The sequence below is a fragment of the Pseudophryne corroboree genome, unplaced genomic scaffold (genome assembly GCF_028390025.1).
Source record: "Pseudophryne corroboree isolate aPseCor3 unplaced genomic scaffold, aPseCor3.hap2 scaffold_2252, whole genome shotgun sequence".
NCBI lineage: Eukaryota > Metazoa > Chordata > Amphibia > Anura > Myobatrachidae > Pseudophryne > Pseudophryne corroboree.
This window is the reverse complement of record NW_026968903.1, coordinates 1-25,927: the sequence shown is the minus strand read 5'-3', so window position 1 is coordinate 25,927 and position 25,927 is coordinate 1. Positions and strand designations below refer to the sequence as shown.

Below are 25,927 nucleotides of genomic sequence, written 5' to 3'. Positions count from 1 at the left end.
GGGCATAGCCAACATGAGCCCCACACCGAAGGAGGGTGGAGGTGTTTAATGCGAACTAGGGGTCATCCAAGCGCCGCAAAAGGCCGCCATGCCCTGCACGCCCCTTTTCTCTTTTCATATGCAGACGAGGGTTGAAGCCAACTTTGACCCACTGCTTGGATGACATCACTATATGCAAATCCATCTGCTGCAGGCCTTCCCCCAGGAATGCTTGTACTAGTTGTTGCATTTGGTTTGTTGTTTGGGGGTGCTTCAGTATTAGGCAGCCTTCTGCCCTCCCATGTTTATCTGAAAATATGTGTTCTCCCTGCAGTTGTTGTCCCCAGATGAGAGTTCCCTTGTGCTGCCTCAGTTGAATCTCCTTTACTTGACAGAGATGTGCCTGAGCAGCGGCCCTCCCCAACCCTATCCCAAATCATACTTATTTTGCATAGGCGATACCATGGTCATGAAGATTGTTCTCCCAGGGTGAGGTTCATTCATTGCATTCTGGGTATGCTGACCCCTGTGATTTCCCCAAATGTGGGAAACTCGACTGCATTATTTGTGGTAGTGGGGGACTGTGTTTGTGCTTTCCTCTGGACAGCTCTGGTAAAAGTCAGATTTCTTTGTCTCAGATCTTCCTCTAGCCTTGTTCTTCTTTCGAGAGTTCCCTTGTGCTGCCTCAGTTGGATCTCTTTAACTTGACAGGGGGGTGCCCGAGCAGCGACCCTCCCCAGCTCTAGCCCAACTCCTACTTACTTGCCAGGTGAGATACTATGATCATGAAGGATCTTCTCCCAGGGCAAGGCTCACCCATTGCACTCTGGGTGTGGTGCCCCTGCGATTTCCCCAAATGTGGGAAGCTTAACTGCATAATTTGTGTTTCCCCTGGTCGGCTCTCGTATAATTCAGATCTCTTTGTCTCAGGTCTCTCTCCAGCCTAGTTTGCTGTCTGTTTCCACTTCTTTTTTCATGAGCCCCTCCCTTTTATACCCTTGTGCACTATCCTGACTTCTCCTCCTGTCTGCTTACTTTGTGCCTTCCAATGCACAATGCAAACTACAGGTAGTGCTGTAGGGCCCACACCCTTTTACTTGCCGTACAGAGCAGCTCTGGAGCTGTTACAGTGCCCAGCTACTGCAAGAAATCAGCTTGAATGCTTCAGGGGCTGGGGCACAGCCAACATGAGCCCCACACCGAAGGAGGGTGGAGGTGTTTAATGTGAACTAGGGGTCATCCAAGCACCGCAAAAGGCCGCCATGCCCTGCACGCCCCTTTTCTCTTTTCATATGCAGACGAGGGTTGAAGCCAACTTTGACCCACTGCTTGGATGACATCACCGTATGCAAATCCATCTGCTGCAGGCCTTCCCCCAGGAATGCTTGCACTAGTTGTTGCATTTGGTTTGTTGTTTGGGGGTGCTTCAGTATTAGGCAGCCTTCTGCCCTCCCATGTTCATCTGAAAATATGTGTTCTCCCTGCAGTTGTTGTCCCCAGATGAGAGTTCCCTTGTGCTGCCTCAGTTGAATCTCCTTTACTTGACAGAGATGTGCCTGAGCAGCGGCCCTCCCCAGCCCTATCCCAAATCATACTTATTTTGCATAGGAGATACCATGGTCATGAAGATTGTTCTCCCAGGGTGAGGTTCATTCATTGCATTCTGGGTATGCTGACCCCTGTGATTTCCCCAAATGTGGGAAACTCGACTGCATTATTTGTGGTAGTGGGGGACTGTGTTTGTGCTTTCCTCTGGTCAGCTCTGGTAAAAGTCAGATTTATTTGTCTCATATCTTCCTCTAGCCTTGTTCTTCTTTCGAGAGTTTCCTTGTGCTGCCTCAGTTGGATCTCTTTCACTTGACAGGGGGGTGCCCGAGCAGCGACCCTCCCCAGGTCTAGCCCAACTCCTACTTACCTGCCAGGTGAGATACTATGATCATGAAGGTGCTTCTCCCAGGGCAAGGCTCACCCATTGCACTCTGATTTCCCCAAATGTGGGAAGCTTGACTGCATAATTTGTGTTTCCCCTGGTCGGCTCTCGTATAATTCAGATCTCTTTGTCTCAGGTCTCTCTCCAGCCTAGTTTGCTGTCTGTTTCCACTTCTTTTTTCATGAGCCCCTCCCTTTTATACCCTTGTGCACTATCCTGACTTCTCCTCCTGTCTGCTTACTTTGTGCCTTCCAATGCACAATGCAAACTACAGGTAGTGCTGCAGGGCCCACACCCTTTTACTTGCCGTACAGAGCAGCTCTGGAGCTGTTACAGTGCCCAGCTGCTGCAAGAAATCAGCTTGAATGCTTCAGGGGCTGGGGCATAGCCAACATGAGCCCCACACCGAAGGAGGGTGGAGGTGTTTAATGCGAACTAGGGGTCATCCAAGCGCCGCAAAAGGCCGCCATGCCCTGCACGCCCCTTTTCTCTTTTCATATGCAGACGAGGGTTGAAGCCAACTTTGACCCACTGCTTGGATGACATCACCGTATGCAAATCCATCTGCTGCAGGCCTTCCCCCAGGAATGCTTGCACTAGTTGATGCATTTGGTTTGTTGTTTGGGGGTGCTTCAGTATTAGGCAGCCTTCTGCCCTCCCATGTTCATCTGAAAATATGTGTTCTCCCTGCAGTTGTTGTCCCCAGATGAGAGTTCCCTTGTGCTGCCTCAGTTGAATCTCCTTTACTTGACAGAGATGTGCCTGAGCAGCGGCCCTCCCCAGCCCTATCCCAAATCATACTTATTTTGCATAGGAGATACCATGGTCATGAAGATTGTTCTCCCACGGTGAGGTTCATTCATTGCATTCTGGGTATGCTGACCCCTGTGATTTCCCCAAATGTGGGAAACTCGACTGCTTTATTTGTGGTAGTGGGGGACTGTGTTTGTGCTTTCCTCTGGTCAGCTCTGGTAAAAGTCAGATTTCTTTGTCTCAGATCTTCCTTTAGCCTTGTTCTTCTTTCGAGAGTTCCCTTGTGCTGCCTCAGTTGGATCTCCTTCACTTGACAGGGGGGTACCCGAGCAGCGACCCTCCCCAGCTCTAGCCCAACTTCTACTTACCTGGCAGGTGAGATACTATGATCATGTAGGTGCTTCTCCCAGGGCAAGGCTCACCCATTGCACTCTGGGTGTGCTGCTCCTGCGATTTCCCCAAATGTGTGAAACTTGACTGCATAATTTGTGTTTCCCCTGGTCGGCTCTCGTATAATTCAGATCTCTTTGTCTCAGGTCTCTCTCCAGCCTAGTTTGCTGTCTGTTTCAACTTCTCTTTTCTTGAGCCGCTCCCTTCTATGCCCTTCCGCACTATCCTGACTTCTCCCGTCTGCTTACTTTGTGCCTTCCAATGCACAATGCAAACTACAGGTAGTGCTGCAGGGCCCACACCCTTTTACTTGCCGTTCAGAGCTGCTCTGGAGCTGTTACAGTGCCCAGCTGCTGCAATAAATCAGCTTGAATGCTTCAGGGGATGGGGCATGGCCAACATGAGCCCCACACCAAAGGAGGGTGGGGTGTTTAATGCGAACTAGGGGTCATCCAAGCACCGCAAAAGGCCGCCATGCCCTGCACGCCCCTTTTCTCTTTTCATATGCAGATGAGGGTTGAAGCCAACTTTGACCCACTGCTTGGATGACATCACCGTATGCAAATCCGTCTTCTGCAGAACTTCCCCCAGGAATGCTTGCACTAGTTGTTGCATTTGGTTTGTTGTTTGGGGGTGCTTCAGTATTAGGCAGCCTTCTGCCCTCCCATGTTCATCTGAAAATATGTGTTCTCCCTGCAGTTGTTGTCCCCAGATGAGAGTTCCCTTGTGCTGCCTCAGTTGAATCTCCTTTACTTGACAGAGATGTGCATGAGCAGCGGCCCTCCCCAGCCCTATCCCAAATCATACTTATTTTGCATAGGAGATACCATGGTCATGAAGATTACTCTCCCAGGGTGAGGTTCATTCATTGCATTCTGGGTATGCTGACCCCTGTGATTTCCCCAAATGTGGGAAACGTGACTGCTTTATTTGTTGGCAGTGGGGGACTGTGTTTGTGTTTTCCTCTGATCTCTGGTAAAAGTCAGATTTCTTTGTTTCAGATCTTCCTCTAGCCTTGTTCTTCTTTCGAGAGTTTCCTTGTGCTGCCTCAGTTGGATCTCCTTCACTTGACAGGGGGGTGCCCGAGCAGCGACCCTCCCCAGCTCTAGCCCAACTCCTACTTACCTGCCAGGTGAGATACTATGATCATGAAGGTGCTTCTCCCAGGGCAAGGCTCACCCATTGCACTCTGGGTGTGCTGCCCCTGCGATTTCCCCAAATGTGGGAAACTTGACTGCATAATTTGTGTTTCCCCTGGTCAGGTCTCGTATAATTCAGATCTCTTTGTCTCAGGTCTCTCTCCTGCCTAGTTTGCTGTCTGTTTCCACTTCTCTTTTCTTGAGCCGCTCCCTTCTATGCCCTTGCGCACTATCCTGACTTCTCCTCCTTTCTGCTTACTTTGTGCCTTCCAACGCACAATGCGAACTACAGGTAGTGCTGCAGGGCCCACACCCTTTTACTTGCCTTACAGAGCAGCTCTCGAGCTGTTACAGTGCCCAGCTGCTGCAAGAAATCAGCTTGAATGCTTCAGGGGCTGGGGCATAGCCAACATGAGCCCCACACCGAAGGAGGGTGGAGGTGTTTAATGCAAACTAGGGGTCAGCCAAGTGCTGCAAAAGGCCACCATGCCCTGCACGCCCCTTTTCTCTTTTCATATGCAGACGAGGGTTGAAGCCAACTTTGACCCACTGCTTGGATGACATCACCATATGCAAATCTATCTGCTGCAGGCCTTCCCCCAGGAATGCTTGCACTAGTTGTTGCATTTGGTTTGTTGTTTGGGGGTGCTTCAGTATTAGGCAGCCTTCTGCCCTCCCATGTTCATCTGAAAATATGTGTTCTCCCTGCAGTTGTTGTCCCCAGATGAGAGTTCCCTTGTGCTGCCTCAGTTGAATCTCCTTTACTTGACAGAGATGTGCCTGAGCAGCGGCCCTCCGCAGCCATATCCCAAATCATACTTATTTTGCATAGGAGATACCATTGTTATGAAGATTGTTCTCCCAGGGTGCGGTTCATTCATTGCACTCTGGGTATGCTGAACCCTGTGATTTCCCCAAATGTGGGAAACTCGACTGCATTATTTGTGGTAGTGGTGGACTGTGTTTGTGCTTTCCTCTGGTCAGCTCTGGTTAAAGTCAGATTTCTTTGTCTCAGATCTTCCTCTAGCCTTGTTCTTCTTTCGAGAGTTCCTTTGTGCTGCCTCAGTTGGATCTCCTTCACTTGACAGGGGGGTGCCCGAGCAGCGACCCTCCCCAGCTCTAGCCCAACTCCTACTTACCTGCCAGGTGAGATACTATGATCATGAAGGTGCTTCTCCAAGGGCAAGGCTCACCCATTGCACTCTGGGTGTGCTGCTCCTGCGATTTCCCCAAATGTGGGAAACTTGACTGCATAATTTGTGTTTCCCCTGGTCAGGTCTCGTATAATTCAGATATCTTTGTCTCAGGTCTCTCTCCAGCCTAGTTTGCTGTCTGTTTCCACTTCTCTTTTCTTGAGCCGCTCCCTTCTATGCCCTTGCGCACTATCCTGACTTCTCCTCCTTTCTGCTTACTTTGTGCCTTCCAACGCACAATGCGAACTACAGGTAGTGCTGCAGGGCCCACACCCTTTTACTTGCCTTACAGAGCAGCTCTGGAGCTGTTACAGTGCCCAGCTGCTGCAAGAAATCAGCTTGAATGCTTCAGGGGCTGGGGCATAGCCAACATGAGCCCCACACCGAAGGAGGGTGGAGGTGTTTAATGCAAACTAGGGGTCAGCCAAGTGCCGCAAAAGGCCACCATGCCCTGCACGCCCCTTTTCTCTTTTCATATGCAGACGAGGGTTGAAGCCAACTTTGACCCACTGCTTGGATGACATCACCATATGCAAATCTATCTGCTGCAGGCCTTCCCCCAGGAATGCTTGCACTAGTTGTTGCATTTGGTTTGTTGTTTGGGGGTGCTTCAGTATTAGGCAGCCTTCTGCTCTCCCATGTTCATCTGAAAATATGTGTTCTCCCTGCAGTTGTTGTCCCCAGATGAGAGTTCCCTTGTGCTGCCTCAGTTGAATCTCCTTTACTTGACAGAGATGTGCCTGAGCAGCGGCCCTCCCCAGCCCTATCCCAAATCATACTTATTTTGCATAGGAGATACCATGGTCATAAAGATTGTTCTCCCAGGGTGAGGTTCGTTCATTGCATTCTGGGTATGCTGACCCCTGTGATTTCCCCAAATGTGGGAAACTCAACTGCATTATTTGTGGTAGTGGGGGACTGTGTTTGTGTTTTCCTCTGGTCAGCTCTGGTAAAAGTCAGATTTCTTTGTCTCAGATCTTCCTCTAGCCTTGTTCTTCTTTCGAGAGTTCCATTGTGCTGCCTCAGTTTGATCTCCTTCACTTGACAGGGGGGTACCCGAGCAGCGACCCTCCCCAGCTCTAGCCCAACTCCTACATACCTGCCAGGTGAGATACTATGATCATGAAGGTGCTTCTCCCAGGGCAAGGCTCACCCATTGCACTCTGGGTGTGCTGCTCCTGTGATTTCCCCAAATGTGGGAAACTTGACTGCATAATTTGTGTTTCCCCTGGTCGGCTCTCGTATAATTCAGATCTCTTTGTCTCAGGTCTCTCTCCAGCCTAGTTTGCTGTCTGTTTCCACTTCTCTTTTCTTGAGCCGCTGCCTTCTATGCCCTTGTGCACTCTCCTGACTTCACCTGTCTGCTTACTTTGTGCCTTCCAACGCACAATGCAAACTACAGGTAGTGCTGCAGGGCCAACACCCTTTTACTTGCCTTACAGAGCAGCTCTGGAGCTGTTACAGTGCCCAGCTGCTGCAAGAAATCAGCTTGAATGCTTCAGGGGCTGGGGCATAGCCAACATGAGCCCCACACCGACGGAGGGTGGAGGTGTTTAATGCTAACTAAGGGTCATCCAAGCGCCGCAAAAGGCCGCCATGCCCTGCATACCCCTTTTCTCTTTTCATATGCAGATGAGGGTTCCAGCCAACTTTGGCCCACTGCTTGGATGACATCACCGTATGCAAATCCGTCTTCTGCAGACCTTTTCCCAGGAATGCTTGTACTAGTTGTTGCATTTGGTTTGTTGTTTGGGGGTGCTTCAGTATTAGGCAGCCTTCTGCTCTCCCATGTTCATCTGAAAATATGTGTTCTCCCTGCAGTTGTTGTCCCCAGATGAGAGTTCCCTTGTGCTGCCTCAGTTGAATCTCCTTTACTTGACAGAGATGTGCCTGAGCAGCGGCCCTCCCCAGCCCTATCCCAAATCATACTTATTTTGCATAGGAGATACAATTGTCATGAAGATTGTTCTCCCAGGGTGAAGTTCATTCATTGCATTCTGGGTATGCTGACTCCTGTGATTTCCCCAAATGTGGGAAACTCGACTGCATTATTTGTGGTAGTGGGGGACTGTGTTTGTGCTTTCCTCTGGTCAGCTCTGGTAAAAGTCAGATTTCTTTGTCTCAGATCTTCCTCTAGCCTTGTTCTTTTTTCGAGAGTTTCCTTGTGCTGCCTCAGTTGGATCTCCTTCACTTGACAGGGGGGTGCCCGAACAGCGACCCTCCCCAGCTCTAGCCCAACTCCTACTTACCTGCCAGGTGAGATACTATGATCAGGAAGGTGCTTCTCCCAGGGCAAGGCTCACCCAATGCACTCTGGGTGTGCTGCTCCTACGATTTCCCCAAATGTGGGACACTTGATTACATAATTTGTGTTTCCTCTGGTCGGCTCTCGTATAATTCAGATCTCTTTGTCTCAGGTCTCTCTCCAGCCTAGTTTGCTGTCTGTTTCCACTTCTCTTTTCTTGAGCCGCTCCCTTCTATGCCCTTGTGCACTATCCTGACTTCTCCCGTCTGCTTACTTTGTGCCTTCCAACGCACAATGCAAACTACAGGTAGTGCTGCAGGGCCCACACCCTTTTACTTGCTTTACAGAGCAGCTCTGGAGCTGTTACAGTGCCCAGCTGCTGCAAGAAATCAGCTTGAATGCTTCAGGGGCTGGGGCATAGCCAACATGAGCCCCACACCGAAGGAAGGTGGAGGTGTTTAATGCGAACTAGGGGTCATCCAAGCGCCGCAAAAGGCCGCCATGCCCTGCACACCCCTTTTTTATTTTCATATGCAGACGAGGGTTGAAGCCAACTTTGACCCACTGCTTGGATGACATCACCATATGCAAATCCATCTGCTGCAGGCCTTCCCCCAGGAATGCTTGCACTAGTAGTTGCATTTGATTTGTTGTTTGGGGGTGCTTCAGTATTAGGCAGCCTTCTGCCCTCCCATGTTCATCTGAAAATATGTGTTCTCCCTGCAGTTGTTGTCCCCAGATGAGAGTTCCCTTGTGTTGCCTCAGTTGAATCTCCTTTACTTGACAGAGATGTGCCTGAGCAGCGGCCCTCCCCAGCCCTATCCCAAATCATACTTATTTTGCATAGGAGATACCATGGTCATGAAGATTGTTCTCCCAGGGTGAGGTTCATTCATTGCACTCTGGGTATGCTGACCCCTGTGATTTCCCCAAATGTGGGAAACTCGACTGCATTATTTGTGGTAGTGGGGGACTGCGTTTGTGCTTTCCTCTGGTCAGCTCTGGTAAAAGTCAGATTTCTTTGTCTCAGATCTTCCTCTAGCCTTGTTCTTCTTTCGAGAGTTCCCTTGTGCTGCCTCAGTTGGATCTCCTTCACTTGACAGGGGGTGCCCGAGCAGCAATCCTCCACAGCTCTAGCCCAACTCCTACTTACCTGCCAGGTGAGATACTATGATCTTCACTGTTAGGGCAATCAGGATGTGGAATTCCCTGCCAGGGAAGGTGGTAATGGCGGACTCTGTAATTGGATTTAAAAAAGGAATGGATACATTTCTGAATGAAAAAGCTATCCAAGGTTATAATACTTAAAATATCAACATGGTTAATCCGGGGGTAACATGAGTTATAGTAGCTAACTAGTCATAAAACATTATTCAGCAAGTATGTAGAATCATCACAACTTAAAACAGGTTGAACACGATGGGCAATTTGCCTCTATTCAACCTCAAAAACTATGTTACTATATGTTACTATATTACTATGTTACTGTAGTATACAGAACACCACAATGTAATGAGCAGTGATAGTGAGCACTGATGAGGATACTAGAACTGACACTGAGCAGCAAGATGCAGCACTGGACTATTAGTAATGTACTGTAGTATGCTGAGCACCACAATGCAGCACAAGACAATGAGCAGTGATACTGAGCACTGATGAGGATACTACTGAGAACTGACACTGAGCAGGAGAGACACACTACTAGTATTACTGAGCAGCAATAAGTAACCACTGATACTGAGCACTGATATTGAGATTTCCACTGAGAGAACATAGCCACGTCCTCTCCGCTCTCTCTTCAATGCACGAGTAAAAATGGCGGCAACGCGCAGCTCTTTATATGGAATCCGAATCTCGCGAGAATCCGACAGCGGGATGATGACATTTTCCCTTGTTCAGGTTTTCCGAGTCAGGCGGGAACAACCGAGCCTGCCTCGGACCAGTGTAAACCACGTGGAGTTCGTCGGGAATTCGGTTCTCGGAGAACCGAACCCGCTCCTCTCTACCTTATACCCATCAATTTTTTTATTTTCAATCTAAGCCCCTGCAGTTTTCTGTAAGCATCTGCTTCGCTATGATGATCAACAAGTCACAAGGGCAAACACTCAGGGCTTGAGGCGTAGATCTTAGGACCAGCTGCTACAAGCATGGCAGAGGTGTCACTATCACTGGTGACACCCAGAGAGGTGGCGAGGGAGATTGTAATGCAGTGCGCGCAGATAAGCAGTGCAATGGTAAAAAGGAGGCATGGTTTCATAGGTAGGGGCGTGGCCTGGTGGCCTGAATCTACATTTTGTTGCTCCGGGTGTCCCGGGGGTTGGGGGCTGCACCCGGGGACTAGTGTGTGTGCGGTGCTGGCTCCTGCACAGTGACAGGGCATGGCCACCCAGCATGACGCCTCCATTCTTGACCATGCTGTAATTGCAGTCGCACTGCAGTTCAGCGTGATCATAAAAAATGGTGTAGCCTCCTGCTGGTGCAGACTGTATGTGCGCGCAGGAAGCCGCCACCATTTTTGTGATCACAGCGGCTGAATGTGATGTCATACAGCCGCTGTGACCACGCCCCCTGTGTCTCCTCCGTTGCAGACCCCATTTTGAAGCCTTGCCCCCGCACCGCTCCATCCCTGACTTGGAAATGGAGTGTTGCTGACCCCCCTCTCCCCCCCCCCGCCCCGATTGACAGGCAGAGGCGATCGCATTCTCTGCGGGGTGCCGCAGAAAATGCAGGCACATGCGTATGCTGTTAGCAAATTTTGCAGTTGGATCGCTTATTGTGATTGCATTCCAACCTGAATCAGGCCCTATTACCTATCACAATGCGCTGCGGGCAGTACAAAATTGGGTTAATATAGGAGTAAAACTCCCAGACCTGTGCTCCTTAACTGTACCTGGTGGCTAGTGGAGCGGCTGCCCAGTAATCAGTGTCCACGCCAGTGCGCACACGGTCCACCCCCTACGGCCACGCTCCCCTTCATCAGCGGCCTCGTGATCCGGAAGGGCGGTGTGTGTGTGACTGACCTTAGGAAGAAACTGGAGCCTCCGCTGCAGTGACCCAGCAACCAGGGCACGGGAGTATACAGCGCCGCTGGGAGTGATGAAGCTGCAGTAAAGATGTCTATTAGACCTAGCCTGCTGCAGCCCTTGTAGATTCTCATAAAACAAGTTCTTCTTTTCTTGTCAAAATTAATAGCTAAGAATAGGCTGCCTGAGGCAGGCCCCTGTTAAGTGGCCTGCTACTGAAGGCACCAACTACAAACTGAGCTCCCTGTTCATGGAAGCGGGGTTATAGAGGAGGATGCGCTGAGCATCTTGGGAACAGTCAAAAGCTTTGAGCCGGTTGGTGCCTCAGATCAAGATCCTACTCTACACCCCAATGTGAATCCTTGTGGAGTCCAGTGTACCCCACAGAAGAAATTAATGTGTCACACCCATTGGCAGCAACCTTAGAATAGCTGCTGACGGGCACAATTGAATCCAGCACATAGATGCAATTCAAATATGTAATTTGTACCTTCCTATTTTAAAATATAATGGATGAACCTCACCCTGTGAGAACAATCTTCATGATCAAGATATCTCATATGCAAAATAAGTATGAGTTGGGATAGGGCTGGGGAGGGTGGCTGCTCGGGCAGCCCCTCCCCCGTCAAGTTAAGGAGATTCAACTGAGGACGCACAAGGGAACTCTCGTCTGGGGACACCAACTGCAGGGAGACCACATCTGTTCAGATGAACATGGGAGGGTGGAAGGCTGCCTAATATTGAAGCACCATCAAATATCAAACCATATGCAACAACTAGTACAAGCATTCCTGGGGGAAGGTCTGCAGAAGACGGATTTGCATACGGTGATGTCATCCAAGATGTGGGCCAAAGTTGGCTGGAACCCTCATCTGCATATGAAAAGAGAAAAGGGGCATGCAGGGCATGGCGGCCTTTTGCGGTGCTTGGATGACCCCTAGTTCGCATTAAACACCCCCACCCTCCTTTGGTGTGGGGCTCATGTTGGCCATGCCCCATCCCCTGAAGCATTCAAGCTGATTTCTTGCAGCAGCTGGGCACTGTAACAGCTCCAGAGCTGTTCTGTAAGGCAAGTAAAAGGGTGTGGGCCCTGCAGCACCACCTGTAGTTCGCATTGTGCGTTGGAAGGCACAAAGTAAGCAGACGGGAGGAGAAGTCAGGATAGTGCGCAAGGGCATCCTTTTCTCTTAGTCCGTAGAGGATGCTGGGGTCACATTAAGAACCATGGGGTATAGACGGGATCCGCAAGAGACATGGGCACTTTAAGACTTTCAAAGGGTGTGAACTGGCTCCTCCCTCTATGCCCCTCCTCCAGACTCCAGTTATAGGAACTGTGCCCAGGGAGACGGACATTTCGAGGAAAGGATTTATTGTTAAACTAAGGTGAGCATCTTACCAGCTCACACCTTAAGCATGCCGCAGAACGTGGCATTCAACAGAACACAAGCCAACGGCATGAACAATTGCAGCAAAAAGCTGACCAGAACCATAACATAACATGTGTATAACCACAAGTAATAACTGCAGACACAGTATGGACTGGGACGGGTGCCCAGCATCCTCTACGGACTAAGAGAAAAGGATTTACCAGTAGGTATTAAAATCCTATTTTCTCATACGACCTAGAGGATGCTGGGGTCACATTAAGAACCATGGGGTTATACCAAAGCTCTTGAACGGGTGGGAGAGTGCGTACGACTCTGCAGCACCGAATGACCCAACTTGAGGTTATCATCAGCCAAGGTATCAAACTTGTAAAACTTAGCAAAAGTGTTTACTAAATAGCTGCTCGGCAAAGTTGCAATGCCGAGACTCCCCGACCAGCTGCCCAGGATGAACCCACCTTTCTAGTAGAATGGGTCTTCACCTAATTCAGTAATGGCAATCCTGCCATGGAATGAGCATGCTGAATCTTACCACAGATCCAGCGCATAATGGTCTACATGGAAGCAGGACACCCAATCCTGTTGGGAGCATACAGGACAAACAGAGCCTCTGTTTTCCTAATCTGAACCGTTCTGGTGACATAAATTTTCAAAGTTCTGACCACAGCCAGAGACTTTGACTCAACGAAGGTGTCAGTGGCCAAAGGCACCAAGATGAACCACCTTCGGCAGAAATTGTTGACGTGTCCTCAATTCTGCTCTATCTTCATGAAAGATCAAATAAAGGCTCTTGTGATACTGCATGGTTTGTACTGTTTTCCATGTGCTCCCAGATCTTTCAAGCAAGTAGCATGGTCAAGAAAGTTCTGTTTGAAAAGAAACAACATTTACTGTCATTGTTATAGAATTTGGGAGAAAAAACAAGAAGAAATCTGCACTGTTGACGCACTGGACAGAATGAATGAATCATAAAATATAACCTTTATTAAGTATGTATTAAAATTGGATAAATATTAATATTATTATCCCAAACTGCAGTGAAACATAAATGTTAAAATCACAGAACTAACATACATGTGCATAAGAAGAATAAAGAGATGTGAAAAAAAGGTTTAAAAAGCGTGTCCGTGTGTGATTATTTTTGAAGGCACAACCCTGGCGGGGTTGTTTATATAGATATATATGTTGCTAATAATCACTTTCTAGCGTAATGTTATTAAATAGCTGTTAGTATCTATGTCGTCAGGTACCACTGGGTCGTATCCTATATACTCCCTTCACTCAATAGGGGTTACCTCCCGGGAAGCCATCCCCATTGGCGAATTTGTGGGGGTGATTGAGTATAACCGGTAAGCTAACCTCCAATTTGTGGGGTGCTTAGGTAGATGGGGATCACTTATTTCTCTGTGTCCCCTAAGACTATATTCCTAAATTCAATACCACAGGGGGATAGCTTTCTATATCGGATAAGGAATCACTTGATAGGGAAATCTCTATGGATCATGGAAAGATCATATTTATTAATATCCAAACTAAAAAAATGATGAATAGCTTTAATTTAGCTGTTTAGATATAGTTAATTGGCGAGATATACCAACAGGTGCGGTTGCCTTAAGGAATATGGCAATTCCAATATAAATAGCAGCCCTCCTTCATATAATCAGCCAGATCTTATTAAATCTGGTCCAGATATAGCCGTTCAGATATACTTAATTGACAACATATATCAATCGGTGGGGTTGCCTTAAGGAATATAGCAATTCCAATTCTCATATAAATAGCAACCTTCCTTCATATATTCAGCCAGATCTTATTTAATCTGATCTAGGCGTAGGCAATAATGCTTTCCTTAGAGGTATAGCCACCTCAATTCTTATTAAGAAGCAAAGTGTCTGTCATAATGGTTTATCCAATTCATCTAAGAAATAATATATTCCATGTGTCAGAGATTCATTACTCTCTATTTACACTGTTAAAGAGTTAATTCTTATTATGTTACAGTGTAATGAAATTATCATATAGGGAGATGTGGCAATTCCATGTGCTATATATATAATAACCCTTAGTGGTCCAGATTCCACAATGAGGAATTTTCTTATAAACCGCTGAAACACACAGCTGTTTGACTGACTTCCAAATATATCTATCTCACTTTGTAACAGTCTTATGATAGAGAAACTGTTACATATTCGGTCACTTAGTTATCTAAAGGTAAACAGACTCAGTGTGAGGGTAATATAATATATCAAATGCGCTGTCAATAATCGTGGTAACTGGTGTAATAATGTGGTATATTGAGTATGCTAGTAAGGCATATAACTGCTCTCCAGCCTTTAAGTGTTACCAATCAATTTGTTACACTGTAAAGGATTTATGGTGTCCTGTTAGGACATGCAGCTGCTAGGCTGACTCAAAGATTTATCCATTTGTAACAATTATGTAACAGTTATATACATGTTACTGGTATTACATAGAAATAGTATGACACAGGCCAGCAGTCCCATGTGTCTAGATTCCACAATAGGAGATTTTCTTTGTCTTATAAACTGCTGGAACACACAGCTGCTAGACTGACTTCAAATATATATATATTACTTTGTAACAGTCTTATAGTAAAGAGACTGTTACACACTGTCATTTAGTTATCTCAAGGTTAGCAGATTCTGTGTGAGGATAGTGTTCTGTTAGAACATGCAGCTGCTAGGCTGACTCATAGAAAATGTATCCATTTGTAACAAATGACACATACAGCATTAAATTAATATCTATAGCAGCCCATGTGACATCTCTACTCTTATCATAATTGTCTGGTTATTGCCAATCTGGACAGCAGGAGTGATATATATTCACTAGTCCCAATATCCCATCATATAAATATACCCACACTGATATACTTTCTTATCAAGAGTTATTAGTAGCTATCTGTATGCACTTTAGACATTGTAATTGCTAAGTGACATCATATCTAGTGTATTCCTTTCTTATAGCTCAGCTTCTATTCCCTATTAGTGGAGACTAACAGCTAACATCATAATCATATATTTTTGTTTTATAACATTTCACATGAGTCAAATACACGCGGACACGCCGTGCCCTACACATGTGTTTCACTGCATCTATGGCAACTTACATTAAAGCTAACAAGAAAGCACACTCGTTCTGTCTTTAAACTGATAAAAGAAACCCCAATAATATGGGGCATGCAAAAATTGAGATAAAACTCAGTTTTGCTCCTCTCCACGGAAATCTTTAATAAAAGGCGAAATATTTGTTAGTTCTGAAGAGAAACCAGAGCATGACCAAGATTCCACCTGTCGCCTGAGTGCCATGCCAGCAGTTCTCATTGAGCTCAAAGTGAGCACCCAATTTGAAAGAAAGAAAGCAGATTTCTCACCAGGCTTCCCCTAGCTATAAACATGGTTTGTACTCTTTTCCATGTGTTCCCAGATCTTTCAAGCAATTAGTATAGTCAAGAAAGTTCTGTTTGAAAAGAAACAAACATTTACTGTCATTTCTATGCAAATGAGCTTACATTAAAGCACACTCGTTCTATCTTTAAACAGATAAAATAAAACCCCAATAAGATGGGACATGCAAAATTTGAGATAAAACTCAGTTTTGCTCCTCTCCACGGAAATCTTTAGTAAAAGGCGAAAGATTTGTTCGTTCTGAAGAGAAACCAGAGCATGACCAAGATTCCACCTGTCGCCTGAGTGCCATGCCAGCAGTCCTCATTCAGCTCAAAGTGAGCACCCAATTTGAAAGAAAGAAAGCAGATTTCTCACCAGGCTTCCCCTTGCTATAAGCATGGTTTGTACTCTTTTCCATGTGCTCCCAGATCTTTCAAGCAAGTAGCATGGTCAAGAAAGTTCTGTTTGAAAAGAAACAGACATTTACTATCATTGTTATACAAATAAACTTACATTAAAGCCAACAAGAAAGCACACTCGTTCTGTCTTTAAACTGATAAAAGAAACCCCAATAATATGGGGCATGCAAAAATTGAGATAAAACTCAGTTTTGCTCCTCTCCACGGAAATCTTTAATAAAAGGCGAAAGATTTGTTCATTCTGAAGAGAAACCAGAGCATGACCAAGATTCCACCTGTCGCCTGAGTGCCATGCCAGCAGTCCTCATTCAGATCAAAGTGAGCGCCCAATTTGAAAGAAAGCAGATTTCTCACCTGGCTTCTCCTTGCTATAAGCATGGTTTGTACTGTATTCCATGTGCTCCCAGATCTTTCAAGCAAGTAGCATGGTCAAGAAAGTTCTGTTTGAAAAGAAACAAACATTTACTGTAATTTCTATGCAAATGAGCTTTCATTAAAGCACACTCATTCTATCTTTAAACCGATAAAAGAAAATCCAAAAAGATGGGGCATGCAAAAATTGAGGTAAAACTCAGTTTTGCTCCTCTCCACGGAAATCTTTAGTAAAAGGCGAAAGATTTGTTCGTTCTGAAGAGAAACCAGAGCATGACCAAGATTTTCATCTGAAAATATGTGTTCTCCCTGCAGTTGTTGTCCCCAGATGAGAGTTCCCTTGTGCTGCCTCAGTTGAATCTCCTTTACTTGACAGAGATGTGCCTGAGCAGCGGCCCTCCCCAGCCCTATCCCAAATCATACTTATTTTGCATAGGAGATACCATGGTCATGAAGATTGTTCTCCCAGGGTGAGGTTCATTCATTGCATTCTGGGTATGCTGACCCCTGTGATTTCCCCAAATGTGGGAAACTCGACTGCATTATTTGTGGTAGTGGGGGACTGTGTTTGTGCTTTCCTCTGGTCAGCTCTGGTAAAAGTCAGATTTCTTTGTCTCAGATCTTCCTCTAGCCTTGTTCTTCTTTCGAGAGTTCCCTTGTGCTGCCTCAGTTGGATCTCCTTCACTTGACAGGGGGTGCCCGAGCAGCAATCCTCCACAGCTCTAGCCCAACTCCTACTTACCTGCCAGGTGAGATACTATGATCTTCACTGTTAGGGCAATCAGGATGTGGAATTCCCTGCCAGGGAAGGTGGTAATGGCGGACTCTGTAATTGGATTTAAAAAAGGAATGGATACATTTCTGAATGAAAAAGCTATCTAAGGTTATAATACTTAAAATATCAACATGGTTAATCCGGGGGTAACATGAGTTATAGTAGCTAACTAGTCATAAAACATTATTCAGCAAGTATGTAGAATCATCACAACTTAAAACAGGTTGAACACGATGGGCAATTTGCCTCTATTCAACCTCAAAAACTATGTTACTATATGTTACTATATTACTATGTTACTGTAGTATACAGAAAACCAAAATGCAATGAACAGTGATAGTGAGCACTGATGAGGATACTAGAACTGACACTGAGCAGCAAGATGCAGCACTGGACTATTAGTAATGTACTGTAGTATGCTGAGCACCACAATGCAGCACAAGACAATGAGCAGTGATACTGAGCACTGATGAGGATACTACTGAGAACTGACACTGAGCAGGAGAGACACACTACTAGTATTACTGAGCAGCAATAAGTAACCACTGATACTGAGCACTGATATTGAGATTTCCACTGAGAGAACATAGCCACGTCCGTTCCGCTCTCTCTTCAAAGCACGAGTAAAAATGGCGGCAACAAGCAGCTCTTTATATGGAATCCGAATCTCGCGAGAATCCGACAGCGGGATGATGACATTTTCCCTTGTTCAGGTTTTCCGAGTCAGGCGGGAACAACCGAGCCTGCCTCGGACCAGTGTAAACAACGTGGAGTTCGTGGGGAATTCGGTTCTCGGAGAACCGAACCCGCTCCTCTCTACCTTATACCCATCAATTTTTTTATTTTCAATCTAAGCCCCTGCAGTTTTCTGTAAGCATCTGCTTCGCTATGATGATCAACAAGTCACAAGGGCAAACACTCAGGGCTTGAGGCGTAGATCTTAGGACCAGCTGCTACAAGCATGGCAGAGGTGTCACTATCACTGGTGACACCCAGAGAGGTGGCGAGGGAGATTGTAATGCAGTGCGCGCAGATAAGCAGCGCAATGGTAAAAAGGAGGCATGGTTTCATAGGTAGGGGCGTGGCCTGGTGGCCTGAATCTACATTTTGTTGCTCCGGGTGTCCCGGGGGTTGGGGGCTGCACCCGGGGACTAGTGTGTGAGCAGTGCTGGCTCCTGCACAGTGAAAGGGCATGGCCACCCAGCATGACGCCTCCCTTCTTGACCATGCTGTAATTGCAGTCGCACTGCAGTTCAGCGTGATCATAAAAAATGGTGTAGCCTCCTGCTGGTGCAGACTGTATGTGCGCGCAGGAAGCCGCCACCATTTTTGTGATCACAGCGGCTGAATGTGATGTCATACAGCCGCTGTGACCACGCCCCCTGTGTCTCCTCCGTTGCAGACCCCATTTTGAAGCCTTGCCCCCGCACCGCTCCATCCCTGACTTGGAAATGGAGTGTTGCTGACCCACCTATCCCCCCCCCGCCCCGATTGACAGGCAGAGGCGATCGCATTCTCTGCGGGGTGCCGCAGAAAATGCAGGCACATGCGTATGCTCTTAGCAATTTTTGCAGTTGGATCGCTTATTGTGATTGCAATCCAACCTGAATCAGGCCCTATTACCTATCACAATGCGCTGCGGGCAGTACAAAATTGGGTTAATATAGGAGAAAAACCCCCAGACCTGTGCTCCTTAACTGTACCTGGTGGCTAGTGGAGCGGCTGCCCAGTAATCAGTGTCCACGCCAGTGCGCACACGGTCCACCCCCTACGGCCACGCTCCCCTTCATCAGCGGCCTCGTGATCCGGAAGGGTGGTGTGTGTGTGACTGACCTTAGGATGAAACCGGACCCTCCGCTGCAGTGACCCAGCAACCAGGGCACGGGAGTATACAGCGCCGCTGGGAGTGATGAAGCTGCAGTAAAGATGTCTATTAGACCTAGCCTGCTGCAGCCCTTGTAGATTCTCATAAAACAAGTTCTTCTTTTCTTGTCAAAATTTATAGCTAAGAATAGGCTGCCTGAGGCAGGCCCCTGTTAAGTGGCCTGCTACTGAAGGCACCAACTACAAACTGAGCTCCCTGTTCATGGAAGCGGGGTTATAGAGGAGAATGCACTGAGCATCTTGGGAACAGTCAAAAGCTTTGAGCCGGTTGGTGCCTCAGATCAAGATCCTACTCTACACCCCAATGTGAATCCTTGTGGAGTCCAGTGTACCCCACAGAAGAAATTAATGTGTCACACCCATTGGCAGCAACCTTAGAATAGCTGCTGACGGGCACAATTGAGAAAGGAAGGGGGGGGGGGGGACATTTGAATCCAGCACATAAATGCAATTCAAATATGTAATTTGTACCTTCCTATTTTAAAATATAATGGATGAACCTCACCCTGTGATAACAATCTTCATGATCAAGAGATCTCATATGCAAAATAAGTATGAGTTGGGATAGGGCTGGGGAGGGTGGCTGCTCGGGCAGCCCCTCCCCCGTCAAGTTAAGGAGATTCAACTGAGGAAGCACAAGGGAACTCTCGTCTGGGGACAACAACTGCAGGGAGACCACATCTTTTCAGATGAACATGGGAGGGCGGAAGGCTGCCTAATACTGAAGCACCATCAAATATCAAACCATATGCAACATCTAGTACAAGCCTTCCTGGGGGAAGGTCTGCAGCAGACGGATTTGCATACAGTGATGTTATTCAAGCAGTGGGCCAAAGTTGGCTGGAACCCTCATCTGCATATGAAAAGAGAAAAGGGGCGTGCAGGGCATGGCGGCCTTTTGCAGTGCTTGGATGACCCCTAGTTCTCATTAAACACCCCCACCCTCCTTTGGTGTGGGGCTCATGTTGGCCATGCCCCATCCCCTGAAGCATTCAAGCTGATTTCTTGCAGCAGCTGGGCACTGTAACAGCTCCAGAGCTGTTCTGTAAGGCAAGTAAAAGGGTGTGGGCCCTGCAGCACCACCTGTAGTTTGCATTGTGCGTTGGAAGGCACAAAGTAAGCAGACGGGAGGAGAAGTCAGGATAGTGCGCAAGGGCATCCTTTTCTCTTAGTCCGTAGAGGATGCTGGGGTCACATTAAGAACCATGGGGTATAGACGGGATCCGCAAGAGACATGGGCACTTTAAGACTATCAAAGGGTGTGAACTGGCTCCTCCCTCTATGCCCCTCCTCCAGACTCCAGTTATAGGAACTGTGCCCATGGAGACGGACATTTCGAGGAAAGGATTTATTGTTAAACTAAGGTGAGCATCTTACCAGCTCACACCTTAAGCATGCCGCAGAACGTGGCATTCAACAGAACACAAGCCAACGGCATGAACAATTGCAGCAAAAAGCTGACCAGAACCATAACACAACATGTGTATAACCACAAGTAATAACTGCAGACACAGTATGGACTGGGACGGGTGCCCAGCATCCTCTACAGACTAAGAGAAAAGGATTTACCGGTAGGTATTAAAATCCTATTTTCTCATACGACCTAGAGGATGCTGGGGTCACATTAAGAACCATGGGGTTATACCAAAGCTCTTGAACGGGTGGAAGAGTGCGTACGACTCTGCAGCACCGAATGACCCAACTTGAAGTTATCATCGGCCAAGGTATCAAACTTGTAAAACTTAGCAAAAGTGTTTACTAAATAGCTGCTCGGCAAAGTTGCAATGCCGAGACTCCCCGACCAGCTGCCCAGGATGAACCCACCTTTCTAGTAGAATGGGTCTTCACCTAATTCAGTAACGGCAATCCTGCCATGGAATGAGCATGCTGAATCTTACCACAGATCCAGCGCATAATGGTCTACATGGAAGCAGGACACCCAATCCTGTTGGGAGCATACAGGACAAACAGAGCCTCTGTTTTCCTAATCTGAACCGTTCTGGTGACATAAATTTTCAAAGTTCTGACCACAGCCAGAGACTTTGACTCAACGAAGGTGTCAGTGGCCAAAGGCACCATGTGGAAAGATGAACCACCTTCGGCAGAAATTGTTGACGTGTCCTCAATTCTGCTCTATCTTCATGAAAGATCAAATAAAGGCTCTTGTGATACTGCATGGTTTGTACTGTTTTCCATGTGCTCCCAGATCTTTCAAGCAAGTAGCATGGTCAAGAAAGTTCTGTTTGAAAAGAAACAAACATTTACTGTCATTGTTATGCAAATAAACTTACATTAAAGCTAACAAGAAAGCAAACTCGTTCTGTCTTTAAACTGATAAAAGAAACCCCAATAATATGGGCATACCTCCCAACTTTGTCGGCTCGCAAAGAGGGACACACGCGCGGCGAAGTCGCGCGCGCTCCCAAAAAGGGTGTGGCCTAAGTAAAAGGGGGCGTGGCTTCGCGGGAGGACCCGCGATCGCGAGTCACGCCCCCGTTTTCGGCACTGAGCGGGCATGCCCAGCGCTCTGTGAGCCGCTGGCATGCCACCTCTCCCTCTGACTTCAGTGAATAGACGCTGTGCGCATGCGCACAGCGTCTATTCACCGCTGCTCTGCTAAGCAGGGCAGCGACAGACAGAGCCTCCCAATTGTCCTCCCCACCGCGGGACACTGCGGCCCGCAGGTGGGACAGCGGGACAGTCCCCAAAAAACGGGACTGTCCCGCGAAAATCGGGACAGTTGGGAGGTATGATATGGGGCATGCAAAAATTGAGATAAAACTCAGTTTTGCTCCTCTCCACGGAAATCTTTAGTAAAAGGCGAAAGATTTGTTCGTTCTGAAGAGAAACCAGAGCATGACCAAGATTCCACCTGTCGCCTGAGTGCCATGCCAGCAGTCCTCATTCAGCTCAAAGTGAGCACCCAATTTGAAAGAAAGAAAGCAGATTTCTCACCAGGCTTCCCCTTGCTATAAACATGGTTTGTACTCTTTTCCATGTGCTCCCAGATCTTTCAAGCAATTAGTATGGTCAAGAAAGTTCTGCTTGAAAAGAAACAGACATTTATTGTCATTGTTATGCAAATAAACTTACATTAAAGCTAACAAGAAAGCACACTCGTTCTGTCTTTAAACTGATAAAAGAAACCCCAATAATATGGGGCATGCAAAAATTGAGATAAAATTCAGTTTTGCTCCTCTCCACGGATAATCTTTAATAAAAGGCGAAAGATTTGTTCGTTCTGAAGAGAAACCAGAGCATGACCAAGATTCCACCTGTCGCCTGAGTGCTGTGCCAGCAGTCCTCATTCAGATCAAAGTGAGTGCCCAATTTGAAAGAAAGCAGATTTCTCACCTGGCTTCTCCTTGCTATAAGCATGGTTTGTACTGTATTCCATGTGCTCCCAGATCTTTAAAGCAAGTAGCATGGTCAAGAAAGTTCTGTTTGAACATAAATAAACATTTACTGTCATTTCTATGCAAATGAGCTTACATTAAAGCACACTCATTCTATCTTTAAACCGGTAAAAGAAACCCCAAAAAGATGGGGCATGCAAAAATTGAGATAAAACTCGGTTTTGCTCCTCTCCACGGAAATCTTTAGTAAGAGGCGAAAGATTTGTTCGTTCTGAAGAGAAACCAGAGCATGACCAAGATTTTTATATGAAAATATGTGTTCTCCCTGCAGTTGTTGTCCCCAGATGAGAGTTCCCTTGTGCTGCCTCAGCTGAATCTCCTTTACTTGACAGAGATGTGCCTGAGCAGCGGCCCTCCCCAGCCCTATCCCAAATCATACTTATTTTGCATAGGCGATACCATGGTCATGAAGATTGTTCTCCCAGGGTGAGGTTCATTCATTGCATTCTGGGTATGCTGACCCCTGTGATTTCCCCAAATGTGGGAAACTCGACTGCATTATTTGTGGTAGTGGGGGACTGTGTTTGTGCTTTCCTCTGGTCAGCTCTGGTAAAAGTCAGATTTATTTGTCTCAGATCTTCCTCTAGCCTTGTTCTTCTTTCAAAAGTTCCCTTGTGCTGCCTCAGTTGGATCTCTTTCACTTGACAGGGGGGTGCCCGAGTAGCGACCCTCCCCAGCTCTAGCCCAACTCCTACTTACCTGCCAGGTGAGATACTATGATCATGAAGGTGCTTCTCCCAGGGCAAGGCTCACCCATTGCACTCTGGGTGTGGTGCCCCTGCGATTTCCCCAAATGTGGGAAGCTTGACTGCATAATTTGTGTTTCCCCTGGTCGGCTCTCGTATAATTCAGATCTCTTTGTCTCAGGTCTCTCTCCAGCCTAGTTTGCTGTCTGTTTCCACTTCTTTTTTCATGAGCCCCTCCCTTTTATACCCTTGTGCACTATCCTGACTTCTCCTCTTGTCTGCTTACTTTGTGCCTTCCAATGCACAATGCAAACTACTGGTAGTGCTGCAGGGCCCACACCCTTTTACTTGCCGTACAGAGCAGCTCTGGAGCTGTTACAGTGCCCAGCTGCTGCAAGAAATCAGCTTGAATGCTTCAGGGGCTGGGGCATAGCCAACATGAGCCCCACACCGAAGGAGGGTGGAGGTGTTTAATGCGAACTAGGGGTCATCCAAGCGCCGCAAAAGGCCGCTATGCCCTGCACGCCCCTTTTCTATTTTCATATGCAGACGAGGGTTGAAGCCAACTTTGACCCACTGCTTGGATGACATCACCGTATGCAAATCCATCTGCTGCAGGCCTTCCCCCAGGAATGCTTGCACTAGTTGTTGCATTTGGTTTGTTGTTTGGGGGTGCTTCATTATTAGGCAGCCTTCTGCCCTCCCATGTTCATCTGAAAATATGTGTTCTCCCTGCAGTTGTTGTCCCCAGATGAGAGTTCCCTTGTGCTGCCTCAGTTGAATCTCCTTTACTTGACAGAGATGTGCCTGAGCAGCGGCCCTCCCCAGCCCTATCCCAAATCATACTTATTTTGCATAGGAGATACCATGGTCATGAAGATTGTTCTCCCAGGGTGAGGTTCATTCATTGCATTCTGGGTATGCTGACCCCTGTGATTTCCCCAAATGTGGGAAACTCGACTGCATTATTTGTGGTAGTGGGGGACTGTGTTTGTGCTTTCCTCTGGTCAGCTCTGGTAAAAGTCAGATTTATTTGTCTCAGATCTTCCTCTAGCCTTGTTCTTCTTTCGAGAGTTCCCTTGTGCTGCCTCAGTTGAATCTCCTTCACTTGACAGGGGGGTACCCGAGCAGCGACCCTCCCCAGCTCTAGCCCAACTTCTACTTACCTGGCAGGTGAGATACTATGATCATGTAGGTGCTTCTCCCAGGGCAAGGCTCACCCATTGCACTCTGGGTGTGCTGCTCCTGCGATTTCCCCAAATGTGGGAAACTTGACTGCATAATTTGTGTTTCCCCTGGTCGGCTCTCGTATAATTCAGATCTCTTTGTCTCAGGTCTCTCTCCAGCCTAGTTTGCTGTCTGTTTCAACTTCTCTTTTCTTGAGCCGCTCCCTTCTATGCCCTTGCGCACTATCCTGACTTCTCCCGTCTGCTTACTTTGTGCCTTCCAATGCACAATGCAAACTACAGGTAGTGCTGCAGGGCCCACACCCTTTTACTTGCCGTTCAGAGCAGCTCTGGAGCTGTTACAGTGCCCAGCTGCTGCAAGAAATCAGCTTGAATGCTTCAGGGGCTGGGGCATAGCCAACATGAGCCCCACACCGAAGGAGGGTGGAGGTGTTTAATGCGAACTAGGGGTCATCCAAGCGCCGCAAAAGGCCGCCATGCCCTGCACGCCCCTTTTCTCTTTTCATATGCAGACGAGGGTTGAAGCCAACTTTGACCCACTGCTTGGATGACATCACCATATGCAAATCCATCTGCTGCAGGCCTTCCCCCAGGAATGCTTGTACTAGTTGTTGCATTTGGTTTGTTGTTTGGGGGTGCTTCAGTATTAGGCTGCCTTCTGCCCTCCCATGTTTATCTGAAAATATGTGTTCTCCCTGCAGTTGTTGTCCCCAGATGAGAGTTCCCTTGTGCTGCCTCAGTTGAATCTCCTTTACTTGACAGAGATGTGCCTGAGCAGCAGCCCTCCCCAGCCCTATCCCAAATCATACTTATTTTGCATAGGCGATACCATGGTCATGAAGATTGTTCTCCCAGGGTGAGGTTCATTCATTGCATTCTGGGTATGCTGACCCCTGTGATTTCCCCAAATGTGGGAAACTCAACTGCATTATTTGTGGTAGTGGGGGACTGTGTTTGTGCTTTCCTCTGGACAGCTCTGGTAAAAGTCAGATTTATTTGTCTCAGATCTTCCTCTAGCCTTGTTCTTCTTTCGAGAGTTCCCTTGTACTGCCTCAGTTGGATCTCTTTCACTTGACAGGGGGGTGCCCGAGCAGCGACCCTCCCCAGCTCTAGCCCAACTCCTACTTACTTGCCAGGTGAGATACTATGATCATGAAGGTGCTTCTCCCAGGGCAAGGCTCACCCATTGCACTCTGGGTGTGGTGCCCCTGCGATTTCCCCAAATGTGGGAAGCTTGACTGCATAATTTGTGTTTCCCCTGGTCGGCTCTCGTATAATTCAGATCTCTTTGTCTCAGGTCTCTCTCCAGCCTAGTTTGCTGTCTGTTTCCACTTCTTTTTTCATGAGCCCCTCCCTTTTATACCCTTGTGCACTATCCTGACTTCTCCTCCTGTCTGCTTACTTTGTGCCTTCCAATGCACAATGCAAACTACAGGTAGTGCTGTAGGGCCCACACCCTTTTACTTGCCGTACAGAGCAGCTCTGGAGCTGTTACAGTGCCCAGCTACTGCAAGAAATCAGCTTGAATGCTTCAGGGGCTGGGGCACAGCCAACATGAGCCCCACACCGAAGGAGGGTGGAGGTGTTTAATGTGAACTAGGGGTCATCCAAGCGCCGCAAAAGGCCGCCATGCCCTGCACGCCCCTTTTCTCTTTTCATATGCAGACGAGGGTTGAAGCCAACTTTGACCCACTGCTTGGATGACATCACCGTATGCAAATCCATCTGCTGCAGGCCTTCC

The 25,927-nt window shown here is 47.5% G+C and overlaps 28 non-coding genes across 28 annotated transcripts; 21 read left to right on the top strand and 7 right to left on the bottom strand.

The window, feature by feature from the left end:
• Positions 1-417: 417 nt before the first annotated feature.
• Positions 418-581, top strand: LOC135009353 (U1 spliceosomal RNA). Its single transcript, XR_010208908.1, has one exon. It is a non-coding gene; the product is annotated as a U1 spliceosomal RNA (small nuclear RNA).
• A 152-nt stretch (positions 582-733) lies between these two features.
• Positions 734-896, top strand: LOC135009319 (U1 spliceosomal RNA). The gene has a single exon (XR_010208874.1). It is a non-coding gene; the product is annotated as a U1 spliceosomal RNA (small nuclear RNA).
• A 674-nt stretch (positions 897-1,570) lies between these two features.
• LOC135009383 (U1 spliceosomal RNA) lies at positions 1,571-1,734 on the top strand. The gene has a single exon (XR_010208936.1). It is a non-coding gene; the product is annotated as a U1 spliceosomal RNA (small nuclear RNA).
• A 972-nt stretch (positions 1,735-2,706) lies between these two features.
• Positions 2,707-2,870, top strand: LOC135009356 (U1 spliceosomal RNA). The gene has a single exon (XR_010208910.1). It is a non-coding gene; the product is annotated as a U1 spliceosomal RNA (small nuclear RNA).
• Positions 2,871-3,022: 152 nt separating this feature from the next.
• On the top strand, positions 3,023-3,185 carry LOC135009369 (U1 spliceosomal RNA). The gene has a single exon (XR_010208923.1). It is a non-coding gene; the product is annotated as a U1 spliceosomal RNA (small nuclear RNA).
• A 670-nt stretch (positions 3,186-3,855) lies between these two features.
• On the top strand, positions 3,856-4,020 carry LOC135009377 (U1 spliceosomal RNA). The gene has a single exon (XR_010208930.1). It is a non-coding gene; the product is annotated as a U1 spliceosomal RNA (small nuclear RNA).
• A 149-nt stretch (positions 4,021-4,169) lies between these two features.
• LOC135009367 (U1 spliceosomal RNA) lies at positions 4,170-4,332 on the top strand. The gene has a single exon (XR_010208921.1). It is a non-coding gene; the product is annotated as a U1 spliceosomal RNA (small nuclear RNA).
• Positions 4,333-5,006: 674 nt separating this feature from the next.
• LOC135009359 (U1 spliceosomal RNA) lies at positions 5,007-5,170 on the top strand. Its single transcript, XR_010208913.1, has one exon. It is a non-coding gene; the product is annotated as a U1 spliceosomal RNA (small nuclear RNA).
• A 152-nt stretch (positions 5,171-5,322) lies between these two features.
• Positions 5,323-5,485, top strand: LOC135009373 (U1 spliceosomal RNA). Its single transcript, XR_010208926.1, has one exon. It is a non-coding gene; the product is annotated as a U1 spliceosomal RNA (small nuclear RNA).
• A 674-nt stretch (positions 5,486-6,159) lies between these two features.
• On the top strand, positions 6,160-6,323 carry LOC135009350 (U1 spliceosomal RNA). Its single transcript, XR_010208905.1, has one exon. It is a non-coding gene; the product is annotated as a U1 spliceosomal RNA (small nuclear RNA).
• Positions 6,324-6,475: 152 nt separating this feature from the next.
• LOC135009379 (U1 spliceosomal RNA) lies at positions 6,476-6,638 on the top strand. The gene has a single exon (XR_010208932.1). It is a non-coding gene; the product is annotated as a U1 spliceosomal RNA (small nuclear RNA).
• Positions 6,639-7,309: 671 nt separating this feature from the next.
• Positions 7,310-7,473, top strand: LOC135009343 (U1 spliceosomal RNA). The gene has a single exon (XR_010208898.1). It is a non-coding gene; the product is annotated as a U1 spliceosomal RNA (small nuclear RNA).
• A 152-nt stretch (positions 7,474-7,625) lies between these two features.
• On the top strand, positions 7,626-7,788 carry LOC135009389 (U1 spliceosomal RNA). The gene has a single exon (XR_010208941.1). It is a non-coding gene; the product is annotated as a U1 spliceosomal RNA (small nuclear RNA).
• A 671-nt stretch (positions 7,789-8,459) lies between these two features.
• On the top strand, positions 8,460-8,623 carry LOC135009316 (U1 spliceosomal RNA). The gene has a single exon (XR_010208871.1). It is a non-coding gene; the product is annotated as a U1 spliceosomal RNA (small nuclear RNA).
• Positions 8,624-15,218: 6,595 nt separating this feature from the next.
• On the bottom strand, positions 15,219-15,334 carry LOC135009331 (U5 spliceosomal RNA). Its single transcript, XR_010208886.1, has one exon. It is a non-coding gene; the product is annotated as a U5 spliceosomal RNA (small nuclear RNA).
• A 275-nt stretch (positions 15,335-15,609) lies between these two features.
• LOC135009321 (U5 spliceosomal RNA) lies at positions 15,610-15,725 on the bottom strand. Its single transcript, XR_010208876.1, has one exon. It is a non-coding gene; the product is annotated as a U5 spliceosomal RNA (small nuclear RNA).
• A 286-nt stretch (positions 15,726-16,011) lies between these two features.
• Positions 16,012-16,127, bottom strand: LOC135009327 (U5 spliceosomal RNA). The gene has a single exon (XR_010208882.1). It is a non-coding gene; the product is annotated as a U5 spliceosomal RNA (small nuclear RNA).
• A 270-nt stretch (positions 16,128-16,397) lies between these two features.
• On the bottom strand, positions 16,398-16,513 carry LOC135009326 (U5 spliceosomal RNA). Its single transcript, XR_010208881.1, has one exon. It is a non-coding gene; the product is annotated as a U5 spliceosomal RNA (small nuclear RNA).
• Positions 16,514-16,657: 144 nt separating this feature from the next.
• LOC135009372 (U1 spliceosomal RNA) lies at positions 16,658-16,821 on the top strand. The gene has a single exon (XR_010208925.1). It is a non-coding gene; the product is annotated as a U1 spliceosomal RNA (small nuclear RNA).
• Positions 16,822-21,642: 4,821 nt separating this feature from the next.
• LOC135009334 (U5 spliceosomal RNA) lies at positions 21,643-21,755 on the bottom strand. The gene has a single exon (XR_010208889.1). It is a non-coding gene; the product is annotated as a U5 spliceosomal RNA (small nuclear RNA).
• A 286-nt stretch (positions 21,756-22,041) lies between these two features.
• Positions 22,042-22,158, bottom strand: LOC135009339 (U5 spliceosomal RNA). The gene has a single exon (XR_010208894.1). It is a non-coding gene; the product is annotated as a U5 spliceosomal RNA (small nuclear RNA).
• A 270-nt stretch (positions 22,159-22,428) lies between these two features.
• Positions 22,429-22,544, bottom strand: LOC135009324 (U5 spliceosomal RNA). The gene has a single exon (XR_010208879.1). It is a non-coding gene; the product is annotated as a U5 spliceosomal RNA (small nuclear RNA).
• A 144-nt stretch (positions 22,545-22,688) lies between these two features.
• LOC135009352 (U1 spliceosomal RNA) lies at positions 22,689-22,852 on the top strand. The gene has a single exon (XR_010208907.1). It is a non-coding gene; the product is annotated as a U1 spliceosomal RNA (small nuclear RNA).
• A 152-nt stretch (positions 22,853-23,004) lies between these two features.
• LOC135009384 (U1 spliceosomal RNA) lies at positions 23,005-23,167 on the top strand. The gene has a single exon (XR_010208937.1). It is a non-coding gene; the product is annotated as a U1 spliceosomal RNA (small nuclear RNA).
• A 674-nt stretch (positions 23,168-23,841) lies between these two features.
• Positions 23,842-24,005, top strand: LOC135009360 (U1 spliceosomal RNA). The gene has a single exon (XR_010208914.1). It is a non-coding gene; the product is annotated as a U1 spliceosomal RNA (small nuclear RNA).
• Positions 24,006-24,157: 152 nt separating this feature from the next.
• Positions 24,158-24,320, top strand: LOC135009364 (U1 spliceosomal RNA). Its single transcript, XR_010208918.1, has one exon. It is a non-coding gene; the product is annotated as a U1 spliceosomal RNA (small nuclear RNA).
• Positions 24,321-24,991: 671 nt separating this feature from the next.
• On the top strand, positions 24,992-25,155 carry LOC135009345 (U1 spliceosomal RNA). Its single transcript, XR_010208900.1, has one exon. It is a non-coding gene; the product is annotated as a U1 spliceosomal RNA (small nuclear RNA).
• A 152-nt stretch (positions 25,156-25,307) lies between these two features.
• LOC135009388 (U1 spliceosomal RNA) lies at positions 25,308-25,470 on the top strand. Its single transcript, XR_010208940.1, has one exon. It is a non-coding gene; the product is annotated as a U1 spliceosomal RNA (small nuclear RNA).
• The last annotated feature ends 457 nt before the right edge of the window (positions 25,471-25,927 follow it).